This window comes from Ornithorhynchus anatinus, chromosome 12, assembly GCF_004115215.2.
Source record: "Ornithorhynchus anatinus isolate Pmale09 chromosome 12, mOrnAna1.pri.v4, whole genome shotgun sequence".
NCBI lineage: Eukaryota > Metazoa > Chordata > Mammalia > Monotremata > Ornithorhynchidae > Ornithorhynchus > Ornithorhynchus anatinus.
This window is the reverse complement of record NC_041739.1, coordinates 22,830,242-22,850,814: the sequence shown is the minus strand read 5'-3', so window position 1 is coordinate 22,850,814 and position 20,573 is coordinate 22,830,242.

Genomic DNA, 20,573 nt, shown 5'->3' with positions numbered 1-20,573 from the left:
ACTGGCCTAGGGAATTCTTCCTGCTCATGTTAGACCATTGGGTAGAATACAGAAGGGACAAGTTCCAGAAGAAGTTGAGTGGGATTATTGGTGAATTTGTTGTGGGCATTTGCTTGTCATCACAGTTCTATATGAAATCCCTCAGTTGTGCTTACTCGTTCCCATTTAAGATCTGTATGGAGAATTCCAAGTCTCCTGGTCATACCTAGCACATGGAAAGAGCAGAAATGTTGCATCTTTATTCTGATAAAGTGAGGTGAGTTACCTCAGAAAGTGATTTATGACAGAAAAAGTTAAAGCTCAGGGTCGAATCCACCATTCCTACGTAGCTTCTGGGGCAGAGGAGCTGCCTGGATTGCTCAGTGTTGCTTTTGAACTTTCTTATCATAGTTCAAATCTAAAATTGCTCCCGACACAGAAGGGCAAAAGCCCTCTAATTATTTCCAACACTTTGATGATCTGTGCTCTCTGCTTCTAGGGGAAAGAAACATTTATCACCAGGGGGCAGGTAGAGCAGAGGGCGGATGGACATGTCTCCACAGGATCTCTGCTCAGTGTGGCTCCTGCTCACAATGACAAGGAGGTGAAAAAGTGGGGACTTAAGGATGGAAATGATTAGGCCACACCCCGAAGTGAAGTGTAATGGCTGGTTAGCCTTAGTTCTCCAGAGAAATTGGGAATAAAATGTACATAAGCCTTTGCCATCAGCCCAGTTATAGGAAGGCAGGTGAAAATGAGAGGTTGGAGCTTCTATCAATCAACTGTGAGCTCAACTGTTTTGTTCGCAGCTCAACGGTGCGAAACTGGACTCCTGGGACCATTTGGGAATGTGTCTTCCAACTCTGTCGTATTGCACTCTCCCAAGTGCTTACTACAGTGCTCGGCCCACAGTAATTACTCAATAAATATGACTGATTGATTTGGATTTCCTTGACACAGTGGCAGAACTGCAGGGCAGGAAGGAGCTTTGAGGGAAACATACTAGTGAGCCCAGTCAGGGGACAGTTGCCACTACCAGACTGAGGATTTAAGTCCCAGGGGCTCAGTGCTACCTCAGGAGATCTGGTCTGAGCAGCTGGTGTCCCTGGAGAAATCTACTGCGTAGGCTACGGCATAACTATTTTAATGTAGTATGATCTGAGTTCTCTTTCTAGGGAGAAATTGCGATAGTTTTGGTATGCTGTGTTTGTGTGATGTGTGATGTTACTTTTTGGCCTGAAACAAGTTGGGTGAATGAGAATGATGAATAGGGGATAGAGCAATGGGGTTAGGCCTTTTGGTAACAGTCAACTTCCTTCCATCGGTTGTCGTTTCCAAGTCTATGTGCTTGCTGTTCTGTCCTGACTGATGCCATTGATAAAACTTCTATTTTGTACTTTTCACTTCCATTAACAGACCAATCCAATTTCTAGGGTCTCTGCTTATGCTTCCCTCCTGGAAAAAAAAAATTCTGTTAGAGATGAAGGGTAGACTAGAACTAAAAGTACTACATCTAGCCCACACTCCTTGGACATCCACTTTTTTGGTTTTTGAGAAACTGGGTTTATTGTCCCCTAGATACCAGTCTTTGGATCAAGGGATAGGAAGCAAAGTATTGGTGAGGGCTCAAATTGTACACTCCCACCAGAATGTAAGTTTACTGTGGGCAGGGAAAATGTCTACCAACTTAGTTACATTGCACTCTCTCAAGTGCTTAATACAGTGCTCTGCAAACTGTAAGCACTCAATAAATAAAATTGCTTGTTTGATTGATTGGTAGTGCCAGAAGAGAGCCATTAAGACTGAGAGCCAGAGGTCATGGGTTCAAATTCCGGCTCTGGCACTTGTCAGCTGTGTGACTTTAGGCAAGTCACTTAACTTCTCTGTGCCTCAGTTACCCCATCTGTAAAATGGAGATTAAGACTGTGAGCCCCACGTGGGACAACCTCATCACCTTGTATCCTCCCCAGCGCTTAGAACCGTGTTTTGCACATAGTAAGTGCTTAACAAATGCCATCATTAATAATGCAATCATTATTATTATTACCCTTTGGGAAGAGGGGTTGAACTCTGCTGCTTTGCCTAGAACATTGCATGCCGGGATTTCATAAATTTCTGCTGGGTATTTTTTTTCCCCAACGGGAGTCAACACAACATGGTAAACTATTTAGTTCCACTTTTATGTGGGCTTACCTGTGATCTTGTAGGCTCTCATTCATTTATCATTCCAACCAAGTGTTATTTTGAGAGATATTAGGAGACATTAAAAATGTGTGCAGTTTTAGATTAAGAAAAAAGTAACTTTTTATACTGGTTTAGTTTGCCTCGCCATTTTAGTTTTACGGATCATTAATGACCTATGTACATATCTGTAATTTATATTAATGTCTGTGTCCCCCACCCTCTAGACTGTACACTTGTTGTGGGCAGGGAATGTGTCTGTTTATTGTTGCACTGTACTCTCCCAAGTGCTCAGTACTGTGCTCTGTACACAGTAAGTGCTCAATAAATATGATTGAATGAATGAATGAATTGAATGAGTAGTGAAAGTAGTGATAAGCAGGAGGCAAACCGAGTTCCATTTTCTTGGTGGGGTTTCACTGTTGCCTTTGTAAATGGAATCAGAGCCAGATTCTAATAACTTAGCCATAAAAAAAACATTTTGATTATCGTAACTAAGTGTTGTTTGGTACCCAGAAGATCAGCTCTTAAGTGACTGTTTTTATGGCTTACTTGGTAAACTTTCCCTTGGTTGACAAATCTTAGCATTTTCTGTATTACTAGTATACTAGCTGACACTGAAATCTTGTAGGGTCACCTGGAGGAGGAAGGTCTTCCAGATGCTTCAACATATGGAGAGACACATTTGTCTTAGAGAAAGAAAGATTTTTACCTTCTTTCGCATTTAAACCAAACAAATTCATAAGGATATCACTTGGGTTCATGTGGTTGGGTTGATTGAGAGAGGTGCATGTTTTTATCAAGAGTCTGATAGAACTATATGGAAGAAGGCTTCATTGTGAAACACGACACCCCTTGAAAACCATATGGGTGGAGAAGGAAGCATTTCAATGATAGAAGGGTGTATAGAGGTTCTGTCTTAAAATAGATCTCATTGTACGGGAAATGTGTACTTGTTTGGCAGGAAGTTGATGTTAATTGACGAGATGTTTTCTTTGAAAAATAGGGTGAGCATTGGGTGCAATTTTGCGATATCATTAACTTAGGAGGAAATGTATTTCTAGCCTTGAACCTTGCCAGAAAATATCCTCTTATAATATGTTTCTAGGATCTATTTTCAACTTCTTTTGTACTGGGGATATACATTCAAGATATTGGTTGTCTAAAGAGGCTGTATTATAAAGTGAAATGAAATTTTGGTCACAGTAATTAAATTAATTGGATCTATAATAGGTCCATTTGAATTATAGTTGGTAATTGACTAATTGAATGATTTTCTTGTCTAACATCTACCTTACTTGACTCTTATTTGCAGAAGTTCCAGTTCAGACATCGCATTGTTCTCTGAGCTATAACTGGTTCAGTGACTAACGAACTTGCATTTGAGTGTTTTCTTTTCAAATTCTGCTCCTTCTCATGATTATACTACCTTGAATTTGTAGAACACTTTGGAGGGGTGTGGGGGAGGTGTTTCCATATCAATTACCTCATTTCATTTTCACAATATTCCTGTAAGCCTAGAGGTGATCGTTATTACTCCCAATAAAGAGATGTGATAACTGTAAGAGGAATCCAAGGAACAGAGAGGGTTAGTGACTTGACAAGTGTCACACAGCAGATTAACAAGACTTCTGGGACTAGAACCCAGATCTCTTGACTCCAAAAGGAAAAAAAAAGGAAAAAAAGAAGTGTTCTTTCTACTACACCTCAATAGGGAGCATATTGTATAGTCTTATAACAGAATAGTCTCTTCTCTTTAATTTTACATTGCATTTCATGAAGAAGCAGCATGGCCTAGTGGAAAGAGCACTAGGTCTGGGAGTCAGAAGACCTGGGTTCTAATTCCTGCTCTGCCACTTGCCTGGTATGTGATCTTTGGCAATTCAATTGATCCTGTTTCCTCATCTGTAAAATGAGGATTCAAGACTTGTTCTCCTTCCCACTTAGACCGGTGAGCCCTATATGGGATAGGGACTATGTCCAATCTGATTAACTTGTATCTATTCCAGCACTTAGAACAGTACTTGGCATATAGTAAGTGCTTAACAATACCATAATTATCATTATTATTATTACTGTTACCTGCAGAGCTCAGGAAAAATTAACCAAGGATGTGGTAATCTGCTGAACTGTGGTTGGATTAAATCAGTCTTCAGACTCAAATGTCCTATTTCTACATTCCCCTGTATGCTGAATTTAGGGAGAATAGTTTTCCCAAGAACCCTACTATTTTCTCTTTATAAAAGAAAATGTTAACATCTTAAATAGGTCAGTGTGCTTCTGAATGTGGTCCACAGGTATGTGAGTGCATTACATTTTAAAATTAATTTTAAGGTATGAGGTTTTATTTCTTTAACATTTCTATTTCTTTAACGATTTCTTTATTTCTTCCTTTCTTGTCCTCAACTGTGTTTCATTTTATGAAACAGGTTTTCCTGCAAATTGTGACTGCTATTTTTAGCGTTGTTAATGGTTTGCTTCATTACAACATAACAATCCTACCTTCTAAAAGCTGAAGAAAGACTCCCATTTGTTACATTAATTTCTGATGCATTTGGCTACTTGGATAAAATAGAGGTGTATAATGAGGGGGATTAGAGGACGTGGAATTCATTAATCCATGAGATGGCAGTGATGCCAAACAGAGACAAGCATATATTTCTCAAATGTGTCTCATTGGTAAAGTGATTATTCCTTTCAAAGACCTGAGGTGGATGAGAATTTGTTAGTCCTCTGAAAATATCTTTGCAGGATTTAGAGGAGGAATTATTTTTAATAGCTATTAATCAGAATAATCTTATCCATATATCTATACATAAATATATATATGCTAGGGAGAAAGAAACTAAATTGAGATAGAAACTATGGCATCCATTTTATTGCACATTTTAAATGGAATTTCATTAAACTTTTAGCTAGGGCAGTGTGGCAGAGACTCCTGGTGTATGAACTGCAAATAGAATCTGATCACAATGGTATTCAGGCTTCCTAATATTATTGTGATTCTGTAGGTGGAAATGCCCAGATTTGGACTTTCTGGAAATCCCTGCACTTTACCCCCAAATTATAATGCAAGAAGGGATGACAGATAATTTTCAGAGCCAATCAGTGGAACTGACAAGGAGGGAGGTGGGAGCAATATTATGTTTGGGGGAAGAGGATCTAGGCCTAGCAGTCAATTCTACTGAAACATCTAATGTACATCTCACTTCTCCTGTTGCACTTGAGCACATATATTTACACTCTTCCTCTACCTTTGCTTGGTGTCTGACTCCTGCTCTAGATTGTAAACTCCTTGTTGGCAGGGATCAATTTTATTAATTTTATTCTTACTCCCTCTCTTAGTTCATGGCTTTCCACAAAGCAATCAATAAATATTACTGATTGATGATTGGGTGAAATTTGGGGAAATTGTGTGGATATGAAAGTGCAGACATTATCCCAAGAGGCATTCATTATTAAATAAAATAATAATAATAGTTGCGGTATTTATTGTGCTTACTATGTGCCAGGCACTGTGCTAAGCACTGGGCTGAATACAAGCAAATTGGGTTGGAAACAGTCCCTGTTCCACATGGGGTTCACAGTCTTAGTTCCCATTTTCAGATGAGGTAACTGAGGCCCAGAGAAGTTAAGTGACTTGCTCTAGGTCACACAGCAAATGTGGCAGAGCGGGATTAGAACCTAGGGCCTTCTTAATCCCAGGTCTGTGCTCAATCCACTAGGCCAAGCTGCTTCTTAAGGCAGGTACTGTCCCCACTAAAAATGCCTAGAAAGAAGCTCTCTGTGATGCTGCATTTTGTCCAGGAAACTTCATGAGGCATATATTGGGGCTGATGGCGAGAATCAGGAAGAAGAACCTATAATAAACATATTTGAATTTCTTCTCCCTTCCATTCAACTGGTTCAGTGGACGTGCAATTGATTACTCCTGAACAAATCTGGGTCTGCAGTTAGGAAATTGCCTACAGGTTTCCAAATATTACTAGACCCCCATAGGAGTCTGTAGAATCAATTTTACAGTGGGCAGCAACTTGGAGAACCGAAATCCACCGACAGAACGTTTGCAGGAACAGAGAAATTAGAGGATGTTGCTAGACATCTAGCAACATCCTCCTCCTCACAGCACTGCTCTCCCTTGGTCATCTCCCCTTCAAGCAGCATCTGTGTATTTCATAATTGCAGCAATGCAGCATAATTTTTTCCCTTTTTTTATCTCAGGGGTTTAAGTTGATCTGAGGACTTCAGCTTCTGAGAATCTCCACATATCTGGATGATTGCCCCTCCTCCAGCCTACCCAACCCAACACAAACTACTTTATATGATTCTGTTCCTTCCTATAAGTACCAGTGCAATAGCATACTATTTGCATTTTGTAGTCGACAATTTTCATATCCCTGAACTGAGAGCAAAACATGAAATCACTTTACAGAGAAGCAGCGTGGTTTAGTGGAAAGAGTTGGAGGACGTGGGTTCTAATCCCGGCTCTGCCACTTGTCTGCTGTGTGACCTTAGGCAAGCCACTTAATTTCTCTGTGCCTCAGTTACCTCATCTGTAAAATGGGGATTAAGACTGTGAGCCCCACGTGGGACAATCTGATTAACTTGTATTCATTCATTCACTCATTCATTCATTCAATCAATCAAACATATTTATTGAGCACTTACTGTATGCAGAACACTGTACTAAGTGCTTGGGAAGTAAAATTCAGCAACAAATAGAGACAATCCCTACCCACAGCGGGCTCACAGGCTCTACCCCAGCACTTAGAACAGTGCTTGGCACATAGTAAGTGCTTAACAAATACCATAATTATTATTATGATTATTACAGTGGGTTCTACCCATCCGTAAAGGTACCTCACACTTTCAAGTTGTGCAAAGCTAGTTGGTTTAAGTGGATAAAAGAGCATTAAATCTAACTACATAAAGAAACCCTGTGAAAAACTGTAAAGTGATCATTTGCCCAGGAAAATTTCCAAAGATTAGCAAGATGATTACCTCATATTTGTGACTTTTTTTTCATGTTTTTCTAGAATTCTAAATCGAGTTTCAGGAACTAGAACTTATGAAAGAGGTGAGCAACTTGGCAAAGGGACAGAGAAGAGCAGTGGAATTTTATCTAAAGGTCAGAAAATATATTTTCTAAAGAAAAGTTAAGGATTTGAGGTTACCTGGCCTGGAGATGGGGAGCCTAAGAAAAATTTGATAGTTCTGTGAATTTATGTGGAATCCCAGATAGATAGAGCTACTTTTTTAATGGTATTTGTTAAGCACTTACTGTGGGCCAGGCACTGAACTAAGCACTGGGGGTAAGATACGAGCTAATCAGGTTGGACACAATCCATGTTCCACTAGGGCTCACAGTCTTAATTTCCATTTTACAGATGAGGTAACAGAGGCACAGAGAAGTTAAGTCACCCAAGATCACACCCTGACTTTCAGGCCCATGCACTTTCCACTAGGCCATGCTCTTGCGCATATATGTTGTGAAAAGAATAGCAAAGGGAGGAGCTCCAACTTGAGTTTATGGTAAAGACAAATGTCTGTAAAGTCATAGCCACTATATAACAAACAGGTCAACCTGGAAAACCCCAGGTAGAATCACTGCAACATTTGCTGAGAGATATGAAAAGAATCTTCTCCAATGGGTCAACAATAGGTAAAATCATCATGTGCAACAACACAGACCAACATATACCGCAGTCAAGGTTAAATTTTGTCACCGCCCAAGAAGGCAAAGTGAAAAGAGGTCAGAAGCCAATGTGGGAGTGTCAGTTTAGTGAAGATGAGTTTGCAGAGGAATTACATGTATTGAGCTTCGGCTAACTCCCCCAGGAGAATAGACAGTAATTATGATACATTCCTTACACAAATAACCTCATCAGCACATAACTAAGCCAAAAGCAAAAACAGCACCAGAAAAGAAATGAAGGGTCATGGAGGAGGTGTTGGAAATGATGATTAGAGGGATGTATATGAATGCCAAAGGAAAAAAATGTTTAAATTATGTTTTGAATGTCCTTGTATAGGGTCCTCCATTCCTCATGCAAGGACATTCAAAACATGATTTTACAAACCTATTCATTCATTCAATAGTATTTATTGAGCACTTACTATGTGCAGAGCACTCTACAAAGTGCTTGGAATCTACAATTCGGCAACAGATAGAGACAATCCCTGCCCATTGATGGGTTTACAGTCTAATCGGGGGGAAGAGTTCTGAAAGAAGTTGAGAGAAGCAGCAGGAATAAGAGAACCTGAAGAGCTAGAAGAGTCAGAGGTTGAAACAGAATAACCCCTAAACCATCCTGGAGAAAGGATGAGAAATAGAATCAATATGGATGAAATCTGCATAAAATTCTTCAATGACCACTAGTTATCTAGGGTCAGAGTTAGACAAAGTCAACCAACCCTGATGCTGGAATGTGTTCCCAAAGGAAATTTGGGTGAAATGAAGTTGATCATTTGCCTGTGGATGAAATGTGGATAGTCCCCAGGCAGTGCTAACATAATGGCTGGAATATCTCAAAGTAGGAGCTAGTCCTCTCTTTAATACCTTTGCTCAAGATTTCATTGTAAATAACTGTATCTGTGATTGTGTGTACCTATGATGGTGAGCTCGTTGCAGGCAGGGATTGTCTCTCTTCATTGCTGTATTGTACTTTCCCAAGTGCTTAGTACAGTGCTCTGCACACAGTAAGTGCTCAATAAATATGATTGAATAAATCAATCACAGACAGATTACAACGGGTTTGGTAGATGCAGTTCCTTCCCACAAGAAGCTCACAGCCTAAGAGGGAAAACCTACATTAAAATAGATGAGAGAGAGGGATATAAGATAGAGAAGTTGGATATAAGAGAAGTAGGATATAAGAATATTTACCTAAGTACTGTGGTGTTCATATGAATAACAAAGTGCTTAAGGGGACACAGCCAAGCTCACAGTTGACACACAGAGGGAATATGAAGTGTTTAGTCTGGGAAAGCCACTTAGAGAAGATGAGTTTTGAAGGGGGGGAGAGTGGTAGACTGTCAAATGTGAAGCGGGAGGGAATTCCAGGTCCAAGGAGCGATGTCCTGAAGACAAGAGGAAATGGGAGACTGCAGAGGAGAGAGGTCAGGACTGGAGAGGTAGATCTGGGAATCAGTTGCACAGAGACGGTATTTGAAGCCATGGAAGCAAATGACTTATCCAAAGGAGTGGGTGTAAATGGAGACTAGAAGGAGATTCAGAATTGAGATTTGAGGCCCCCCCCGCCCCGCCATTGGTAGAGGATGGGAAGCAGAGGAAGAGCCAGATAAAGAAACTGAAAAAGAGAAGTCAGAGAGATAGGGTCATTCCAGCCCCTCGGCCACCTCAGAACTCTCTTGCACATTGGACTTTGTTATTGATTTATTTATCCTCATGTATTAATCCACTTTTACTTTATATTCCTCTATTTCTGTCTATTGATTTTTAACCCAAATCTACATCTCCAAGTCTTCCATTTCTCCCTCTCTGCAGCCTCGTATTTCCTCCTGTCTTCAAGACATCTCTATTTGGATATCCTGCAGGCACTCAAACTTAACATGTCCAAAACAGAACTCCTTATCTTCCCACCCAAATGCTGTCCTCCCACTGATTTTCCCATCACTGTAGACAGCACCACCATCCTTCCTGTCCCTCAAACCTCTAACCTTGGAGCTATTCTTGACTTTTCTCTGTCATTCAACCCATATATCAGTCTATCACTAAATCCTGTCAGTTCAACCTTCACAACATAGCTAAAATCCTTCCTTTCCTCTCTCTCCAAACTATCGTGTTAAGACAAACACTTAATCTATCCCACCTTGATTACTATATCAGCCTCCTTGCTGACCTCCCTGCCTCTTGTTTCTCCCAGCTCCAGTCCATATTTCACTCTGCTGCTTGGATCATTTTTCTACAGGAGCATTTGGGCCATATTTCCTGGCTCATTAAGAACCTCCAGTGATTGCCCACCCACCTCTGCATCAAATGGAAATTCTTACCACTGGCTTTAAAGCACTCAATTACCTAGCCCCCTCCTACCCTACCTTGTTTTTATATTACATCCCAACCCTGCACACCTTGCTCTTCTAAGGCCAATCTACTATACCTCAATCTCATTTATCTCACTGTCAAACTCTCACCTGTATCCTACTTCTGGCCTGGAACACAGTCCCTCTTTGTATCCAACAGACAATTTCTCTCTCAGCTTTCAAAACCTTATTGATGGCACACCTTCTCTGAGAGGGCTTCCTTATACAGAAGCAGCGTGGTTCAGTGGAAAAAGCCTGGGCTTGGGAGTCAGAGGTCATGGGTTTGAATTCCGGGTCTACCACTTGTCAGCTATGTGACTCTGGGCAAGTCACTTCACTTCTCTGAGTCTCAGTTACCTCATCTATAAAATGGGGATCAAGACTGTGAGCCCCACGTAGGACAACCTGATCACTTTGTATCCCCCCAGTGCTTAGAACAGTGCTTTGCACATAGTAAGCGCTAAACAAATGCCATCATTATTATTATATTGTTATATTGTACTCTCCCAAGCATTTAGTACAGTGCTCTGCAGGCAGTAAGCACTCAATACAGTTAATTTTTTGATTCCCTGCCTAAGCCCTTATTTCTTCTTTGCCTACTCCCTTCTGCATTGCTCTGATTTGCTTCCTTTATTTAGACTTTCCTCAGCTCCACAGCATTTATGTATTTATCCGTTATTTTTATTAATGCCTATCTAATCCTCTAGACTGTGAGCTCACTGTGGACAGGGAATATGTCTACCACTTCTGTTATATTGTGCCTCCCAAGTGTTTAGGACAGTGCTCTGTATACGGTAAGCACTCAATAAATATGATTGATCCACAAGGACAGGGATTGCACACACTAATTTTAGAGAACAGTGATGACACAAATAATCCTTGTTACTTCCAGTTTTATCATTTCAAGTCAACATATTAATATAGGTCAATGGGCTTTCTCCTGTTTCTGATTCCATTTGATGTCAGAGGATCCAGGGGTGTGTATTTTTTTTTTTGAATGTTCAGTTACTGCATCGTCATTGTGGGCAACAGAAAGTCACCTCTAGCAGATCTTCAATGCAAAGCTGAAAGCAGAAGTGTAGAAAGAGACTTTGGAATTTTCTTAGAAATTGCAGTAATCTCTTTCTTCATCAGAGAAAAGCTGTGAGTGTTAATTCAACAATGTTGTTGAGGGTTTTGCTTTCAAAGACTACAGTTACACAGCAGAAATGGATGCTTTTCATAAGGGTCCATTCCTTATTTCAACTCACACGTTTGCTTCATTACTAAAAAGGCTTTCTGTACTACCAGTTGCTCGAGAAGACTCTCAAATTTCCTAAATCTGAACTGGACCTAAAATCTAAATTTCACAGAGAAATCCTTCCTGAGCAATGCACAGATCCCTAATTATGAATTCATCTCAAACAAGAGAGCTGAACAAACCCAGCAGGCTCCAGCCTTAAAAATCAGAAAAACAAAATATGGTTAAGGAATTTTTAAAACTTTTTTTTAAAGTGACACATGCATTTATTATGCTTTTGTTTCTTTTTTTATTCAATCCTTCAAGTATTCATTTCCTCTCTCCCCAGAAATATTCTTCCAGAGCCTTTGACAGACATCTCTCCTCCTGTCAAGAACATTGTCAAACTCTCTGTACTGTCATTGATCAACCAGATGCCAATAATCCATCCAAAAGTGTTGCATGAGAGTTGAGTCCTTGGAGGAAACAACCTCTAACCTTTAACCTCAAGAACTCTGTCACCTCTTAATACTTATGATTTGTTTTGGTGTCAATAGAAACTGAGCAAGGAAGAAATCTGATGTTCGTAATAGTTCTAGTAGTGATAATATTTAGTAAAGGCTTATTGTTTGTAGAGCACTGTACTAACTGCTGGGAGATGATAGGTGGAAATTATAGTTCATGTCTCTCCATTGGCTTGCAATCTAATTTAGAGGTTATGGGGTATCCAAGGAAGGTTGAGAGATGACAACAAGGATAGGGGGAGTTATTGGATTAAACAAATTTTGGGTTAGATTTTTGGGTCTAATGGTTTTTGAAAACTATCTGCAGGACTGACCCAGTGCTAGCATTATGGATTGTGTAGCTACAAAGTAAACCATTCACCCACCAGCTATGGGGAAGAAACATCTGGAGGATGATAGGGAGGAAAGGAACAAGTGAATGGCTTTTTTCAGTTAAATCATAAAAATAATACTATTTTCTACTTATTTAGCTCTCTTACCTAGTGTGGATGTGCTCTCGTGGCCCTTCAAAAAGCATATAAGCAGACTTTGCACACCCATTGCTGTTCCTATGTTTCCTCTCATCATTTCAAAGTGGAGTTATTTGCCACAGATCTTCCAGCGATGGAGCTAGGAATAAAAACCAGGTCCTTTGACTTGCCATCTGGTGCTCGATCTGCTAGACCACACAGTTGCTCTGATTTGCCAACCTGGGTGAATGGGAGGACATGTGGGTGGATGGTTTTGGTGCTTTTTCCTCTCTGGAACTAGAGTGTCCACCCCCTTAGTGAGACTTACACAGTAAGCGTTCAATGAATATGATTGAATGAATGAGGCTAATGTGAGAGGTAAAGACCCTAGTGCACTTGAACTGTCGGAACCATTTAGAGAAGCGGCGTAGCTTAGTGGAAAGAGTGTGCGGGCTTGGGAGTCAGAGGATATGGGTTCTAATCCTAGCCCTGCCACTTGTCTGCTGTGTCATCTTGTGCAAGTCATTTAAGAGAAGCAGTGTGGCTTAGTAGAAAGAGCCTGGGCTTGGGAATCAGAGGCCATGAGTTCAAATCCCAGCTCTGCCACTTGGCAGCTGTGTGACTGTGGGCAAGTCACTTCACTTCTCTGTGCCTCAGTTACCTCATCTGTAAAATGGGGATTAACTGTGAGCCTCGTGTGGGACAACCTGATTACCCTGTATCTCCCCCAGCGCTTAAAACAGTGCTCTGCACATAGTAAGTGCTTAACAAATACCAACATTATTATTACATTATTATTTAACTTCTCTGTGCCTGTAAAATGGGGATTTGTGAGCCCCACATGGGACAACCTGATTACCCTGTATCTACCCCACTGTTTAGAACAGTGCTTGGCACATAGTAAGCATTTAACAAATACCATCATTATTATTTGATTTATGGAGTCTCTAATCATTTGAAAAGAAAACTTGGAAACTTGGAAATCATATCAGTGTCTCTGTGGCATGCGTGGGGTGAACTAGTAGAAGAGGTGGTTTTTCAAAGCAAATATCCTTGGAACCCATCAAACTTCATGACCAAGTCACCAAAACTACATCTCCTGGACTCAGAGCTCCTAAATATAAATAATGATGATGATGGTAGTTGTTAAGTGCTTACTTTGTGCTATGAACTGTACTAAGCCTAGGGTAGCTAAAAGATAATCGGATTCCACATGGGGCTCTGTATTTTGCAGATGATGGAACTCAGGAACAGAGAAGTTAAATGACTTGCCCAAGGTCACTCAGCAGGTAAGTGGAGTAGCTGGAATTAGAATCCAGGTCTTTTGACTTGTAGGATCGTGGTTTTTCCACGAGGTCACACTGCTCAATAAATACGATTGAATGAATGAATGAATGAATGAATGAATGAATGAATGAATGAATACTTCTCTATTCAGCATGCAAGAGGTTCAGTATATATAGTCCAATGGAAAGGCCTAGAACTGGAGAAAATAAACTGCTCACTTCAATGAGACACTCCAGAACTGACTGCTGGCCACTGATTCCTCCTGCTTCCCACACCAGCCTCTTCCCCCTACAGCTCCGTCTCTTTGTTCTGCCACTTGTCTGCTATGTGACAATGGGCAAATCACTTCTCTGTGCCTCAGTTACCTCAACTGTAAAATGGGGACTGAGACCTGAGTCCCATATGGGACAGGGACTGTGTCTACCTCGATTTGCTTGTACCCACCTCAGCACTTACTACAGAGCCTAGCACAAAGTAAATGCTTAACAAATACCATCGTTATTATTATTAGAAATTCCAGACATTTTATTACCATTTACTTTGTAATCAGTACTTGCTGTCATTGTCTGCTTCATTCCTGGGAAATAGAGCTCCCATTTACTCTTGATTTGGCATCGAGACTGTGTCTGACCTGATTGAATTGTATCTACCCCAGCACTTAGTGCAAAGCTTAGCACATAGTAAGCGCTTAACAAATACCACACTTTTATCGTTCAGCGGCTAGATTCATGTGGAAAGCAAGTGATGTGGTTGCCTCACGGCACAATTTTGGGAGGACAAGTGAAGGAAAGTAGGGGTTAAAAGATCCCGGACTCCCCCATCTCAAGTGGGAAGTGGTGCCTGAGGGAACTGGGACACGAGAGGGAATGAAATGGCTCTGCTCTGCTGCATGTGGGGTAAGGGGTCGGGGCTCCCCCCAACATAAACAGATGCTTTAGTTTCAAGGGGTTGGGTGTACTTCTCTATCTATCATCATGGAATAAAAAAAAGCAATTAATTTTTGCCCACATCAAGGCAGCTACATGTCTGGAGTTGGCCTCGGGGGCAGGGGTGTTGGAGGCAAGACATAATAAATCCTGAATTGGTATTCCTTTGGAAATGCACATAGAGGCCGAAGACCAAACTAGGAACTAAATATTAAGGTAGTGGTTATAGACCAACTTTTTAAGGATTTGGAAGTTATAGAACAAATGCTTCTTAAGAAGGAAAGGAGTCAGATGAAAGGGAATCTTTAGATACATGTAGATACAGACTAAGAGAGAAAGATAGAAGAGAGAGAGAGTGTGTAAGGGAAAGAGCAGAGTATGGAGAATCTTTGATTTGGGGGTTAGACTTTGATTTTGAAGTTTGCAAATGCTTTTATTTTGTCCGTTTCAAAATTCATGATAAAAAAATGTGTTCACATAAAGCGGTCAGTAGATTGATCTAGAGAAATATTTTTACTGTAAATATAACCTTTTAATCCACATTTTACCCATATATTTAAACACTGAAGTTGGAAAGCTTATTTTGGATGATATTTAAGGGAATGAGTCACATGAAAGAGCTCAGGTCAGAAGGGTGTTTTTCCTAGGTGATAAAACACCAATTGTTTCCTAAAATGGAACTTGAACTCTTAGAATAGTTGAGTCCTATGGAAATTTTAGGGGTAGGAAAGTCCCTAGAGCAGCAGCAGGGGAAGTTCACTTGGAAATGGTTTAAATCCTATCAATATACTAGTTATTTGTTCTTCTCCGAATTCTCCAGTGTGTGGTTTGGTTATCACTGGAGGAGCATAGCAGACTCAGACCGGCCAATGGATCCTGAATGCTCTCCAGATGTGCTGGTTGGAAAGCTATTAGCTTAGCTTTAGGCTTCCAAATTCCCAACTTCTTTTAGACATCAAGCATATTTAGTTATCTAACATTGAGCAGGTCCTCTGACTGACGGCCTGTGTGGCATAGAATAAACCACAACCGGTACAAAAAATACTTGTGGCCAACTCAATTACTAAGAGACTGATCATCCAATATCCTCTCTCTCCTTCTGTTGCCTGCCTATTAGCTATATCCTGCCCACTTACAACTCCACCGGAGAGGAAGTTGAACTTTAAACGCTTAATTGTGCTTCTTGTTAACATTCCCGATTAAGTTCTTAGTACAGTACTTGGCTCATAGTAGCAATCAATAAGTATCTTTGACTGATATAATTGTGTAGGGGCCAGAGGAGGGAAAAAGCTTTGGTTTGAGTAAGCTTTGTGGGCTACTTACTTATGGCATTAATGTATCTATGATGCTGCATATACTTTAGCATGGGAAATTGTGTTGCTTATGGCTTATTCCAAATGGCCTGTAATGTCTGCTTAGCTGGTTCCCAAGAATGGAATATTAAGAATATGCCAAGTATGGTTTGGAGCAAATGGGCATAAGTGTGTGTATAATAATAATGGCATTTAGGCGATTACTATGTGCCAAGCACTGTGGGCAGGTGCTTTTAGGTTTCCCACCCACCCTAAGCCTGGCTCTCTCTAGCCAGTGCAATAAGTCCCTTATGTTCATACATACTAAAATTCTCCCAGCAGTATTTTGGAACCCCTTTATTTTTTTGAACAATGTTATTGATACAAATGACCGCAACATGGATGCTACATGAAGGAAGTGAATTTCTGCATCTTGGGAAGAATGAGTCCTTGCTCAGAGCTGGGCAAGCAAAACAACTATTCATTGAATTCATTCAGTTGTATTTGCTGAGCTCCTACTGTATATGGAACATCATACTAAGCTCTTGGGAGAGTACATAATAACAATAGACACATTCCCTGCCCACAACATACGTAAAGCCTATTAGATGGAAGAAGCAGTGTCAGTTTGAAACAGGCTGAGAAGATCATGACTCTCCAGCCTGGAAAGATGAAAGTTGAGAGGGGGAGATTATTGATAGTTACAAAATCAAGAAGCGGTTGGGACATTATATTAATGTCTGCCTACCCCTCTAGACTGGAAGCTCATCATGGGCAAGGAATATGTCTGTTTATTATTATATTATACTCTCCCAAGCACTTAGTACAGTGTTCTGTTAATAGTAAGTGCTCAATAAATACCATTGCTTGATTGCTTGATTGATTGACAGGCAACCCCAGAACTGATGGTCATCTCTGCTCACAACAGCTGGATGAAGGAACCTGCATAGGAACTTAGAGGTGACTGATTCAAAAGAAACCAAAGGAAATGCTTCTTTACACAGTGGATGTGAAACATCTGGAATCCTTTACCACAGGAAATTATGCAAGCAGAAAACACCAATAGGTTCCAAACAATTTAGGGTAAATTTACGTATGAGAAATATATAGATGTATGTTGTATTGAGATATATTTATGAGAAGTAAATTTATAGACTGGAAGTAGTGTAGCCTAATGGGTAGAGCATGGGCCTAGGTGTCAAAAGGACCTGGGTTTTGATCCCAGTTCCTCCATTTGTCTGCTATGTGACCTTGGGGAAGTCACTTCAATTCTCTGTGCTTCAGTTACCTCATCTGTAAAATGGGGTTTAAGACTGTGAGCCACATCTGGGATATGGGACTATGTCCAACTCGATTAGCACGTATCTACCCCAGCACTTAGTGCTCTAACAGATATTTTTTTTAAAAGTTGGTAATGGGTTACTAGAAAGAAAAGTTTGGGAGGAGTATGGTTATTGAGGAGGGGAACCAATTTTCTGATCCCTCAAGCACACTCTGTTTTCACTGTCAGAAGCAGAATGTTGAGCTGGATGGATCAGTGGTCTGTTCTAGTTGGCATGAGGTTTTTATATTCCCAAAGATCCCAGCTAAATCCTGATCACAATGTGTACATATAAAGAAAGAGGCTGTAGTGGAAACTTGGCAGCAGAGTTAGACAGCTTTAAAAAAAAAACTACTTTTAACAAATTGAAAAGAAATTAAATGACACCATTTCAGTGCTAAAAGGAACCAGCACCATCTTTCTTAATCCTATAAGGTGTTGGTTTTCTCCATAGTACACCTGCAGTCAATCAGCACAAAGTCACATTACCTGAATGTCAGGGACTGGACAGCACAGAACTTCTAGAGGTGAAATTTCAGTTGAAGTAGGGAAACTTCCATTCAAAATCAAGCAAGATTATAGTGTTTATGAGGAGTCTTCGATTATCTGTTCATTTTTGCCTAAACAGGCTTGGTCATTATTCCAACAGGGGTCCTTCAGGTTCTTTAGATGACTATGGTGATATTGCATTTTCACAGTACTTTAGATACATAGTCTGTTTCATATATATTTTTCACGAGAGGTTATCTTTTTCTCTCCACAGCTGTTTCCTAAAAGTGCTAAGAAAGGTGCTTTGTGATAGGGAAGATTTTTTTTTTTTACTTGTTTCCCCTTTATGGCTTGCTCTAGGGTAAACACTGTACACTGCATTCACATGCAGTATATTTGATTTTTTTTTTTAGAAATTATACTTGCATGTGATGGTGATTATATTTGTTAGTGCTTACTATGTATCAAGCACTGTTCAAAGTGCTGGGGTAGATATGTTAATCAGGTCAGGCCCAGTCCCTGGCCAACATGGGGCTTACAGTCTAAGTAGGTGGGGGAATGGGTATTGAATAAGGAAAGTGAGGCACAGAGTAGTTAAGTGATTTACCTGCTGTGTGACCTTGGGTAAGTAGCAAATCAGGATTAGAATCCAAGCCCACTGATTTCAGGGCCCCTACTCTTTCTATTAGGCCACACTGTTCATCTCTGTCCATTATGTAGGAGAGTTATCAGACATCTTCAAGTTGGATATAATAATAATAATAATGGTATTTGTTAAGCGCTTACTATGTGCAGAGCACTGTTCTAAGCGCTGGGGTAGATACAGGGTAATCAGGTTGTCCCACGTGAGGCTCACAGTCTTAATCCCCATTCTCCAGATGAGGTAACTGAGGCACAGAGAAGTTAAGTGACTTGCCCACGGTCACACAGCTGACAAGTGGCAGAATCGAACCCATGACCTCTGACTCCCAAGCCTGGGCTCTTTCCACTGAACTTGGATCAGTTCCAGAATCTTGTACTAGTGGGCTTCTATTTTGGAAAGTACAGTACTGTGTATTACATGAAAACTGTAAGAGGGCAGTTAATCTTGATACAGTCTTCTAAATTGTAAATCTGCTCAACATCTTGGTAAGAAGTACTATTCTTTTGTTCAAGGTGGAGAACAATTCACTTAGCTATAGAGCAAAGGCAAATAAACAGACTAAAAATATATTGCTCTTATTACTTTTGAAACTTGTCTTAAAGATGCAATAGCTCCCAACTCCCAAGTTACTGTGTTGTTGCTACAATTCACAGGATGCTCCATCTCATATTTTATTTAACTAGGAATATGAGGGAATTAAGGACAATGCTTGGGGACTCCCCAAATGTAGTGTTTCTTTTTGAACTCTCACTTGAAGTGGGAGCTCGATGATAACTTTATAATAGTAGCTCTTATTAAGGGACATCTATTTTTTGAAAATAATCTATACCAGGAATTACTCCCAAAGATCCAGGCACACTTTAATCAGGAAGCATGAATTTTAAATGTCCAAAAAAAAACATTTTACACTCTTAAAAGCAAACAAAATGCAAATAAAAAATCCAAAACCCTTCACATAAAAACACATGTTCATGGAGCTGGGCTATAGGGAAATTCAAAAGTCAGCCCACTTGAGAGAGTTTTTCTCTGAACGATTTAGGATACATCCCTTTGCCCTCAGAAAAGTGGCTGTAGAATCCTGAAGGCAACCAATTCATGTATTTACTTTGCTTATAGATAGTAAAGTGAACATAGAAATACCAGTCTACCATAGTTACCAACTATTTTACTCTCCCAAGAACTATGCACAGTAAGGACTCGATAAATATCATTGATTACCCCTTTATCAGCATTTTGATATGTGTGTTTTGCAGCAACGAAAGCAATTCCTATTTATGAGCACAAAAGAATGGATTGCACGTTCATTGTGTCACCTGCTTATAGTAGCATTCATTCATTCATTCAATTGTATTTATGAGCACTTACTGTGTGCAGAGCACTGTACTAAATGTTTGGAAAGTGCATTTCAGCCATAGAGACAATCCCTGACCACAACGGGGTTACAGTCTAGAAGAGGGGAGACACCAGAACAAGTAAACAGGTATCAATATAAATAATTATAATTATAATTATATACATAAGTGCTGTGGGACAGGGACGGGGAGGCAGAGCAAAGGGAGAGTCAAGGTGACGCAGAAGGGAGGAGCAGCTGAGGAAAAGGGAGGCTTAGAAGAATATAGCAAGTTACTCATGTCTATATCCACACTGCCTATTTTCCCTAGATATATTATTGTGTTATGCTTTTATATCATTAGAATGTGCTCATCTCAGCTATGAAATTAACTTCACAGTTATATTTTTCAAAGATTATCTAAAATACAATGCAATGAAGACATGCGTCTATGATTAAAATTCATTTATGTAATCATATCATGCATAGAAGTTGCCATGCTATTATGAACAATAAGAATATGACGTAAATGATGGAATGAGGTCAAAATCAGATGTGTCCAGAAAAATCCAGAAAAAAATTGCTCCTTTAGATATGGGCAGTTTTGACAGATCCCAAGTATTTAGAAAATCAAATCAGATATCCATTTTCCATTCTTACCACAAGATTTCCCACAAACCTGCCTTTTCAGTCCTTATGGATTTTTTATTTTCCTGTGGGAACAGCTACATCTTCTCTGAGAATTCACCATTAACTTGTGAGCACGTTGTTGGGCAGGGATTGTCTCTATCTGTTGCCAAATTGTACTTTCCAAGTGCTTAGTACAGTGTTCTGCACACAGTAAGCGCTCAATAAATACAATTGAATGAACGAATGAGAAAATACATCCA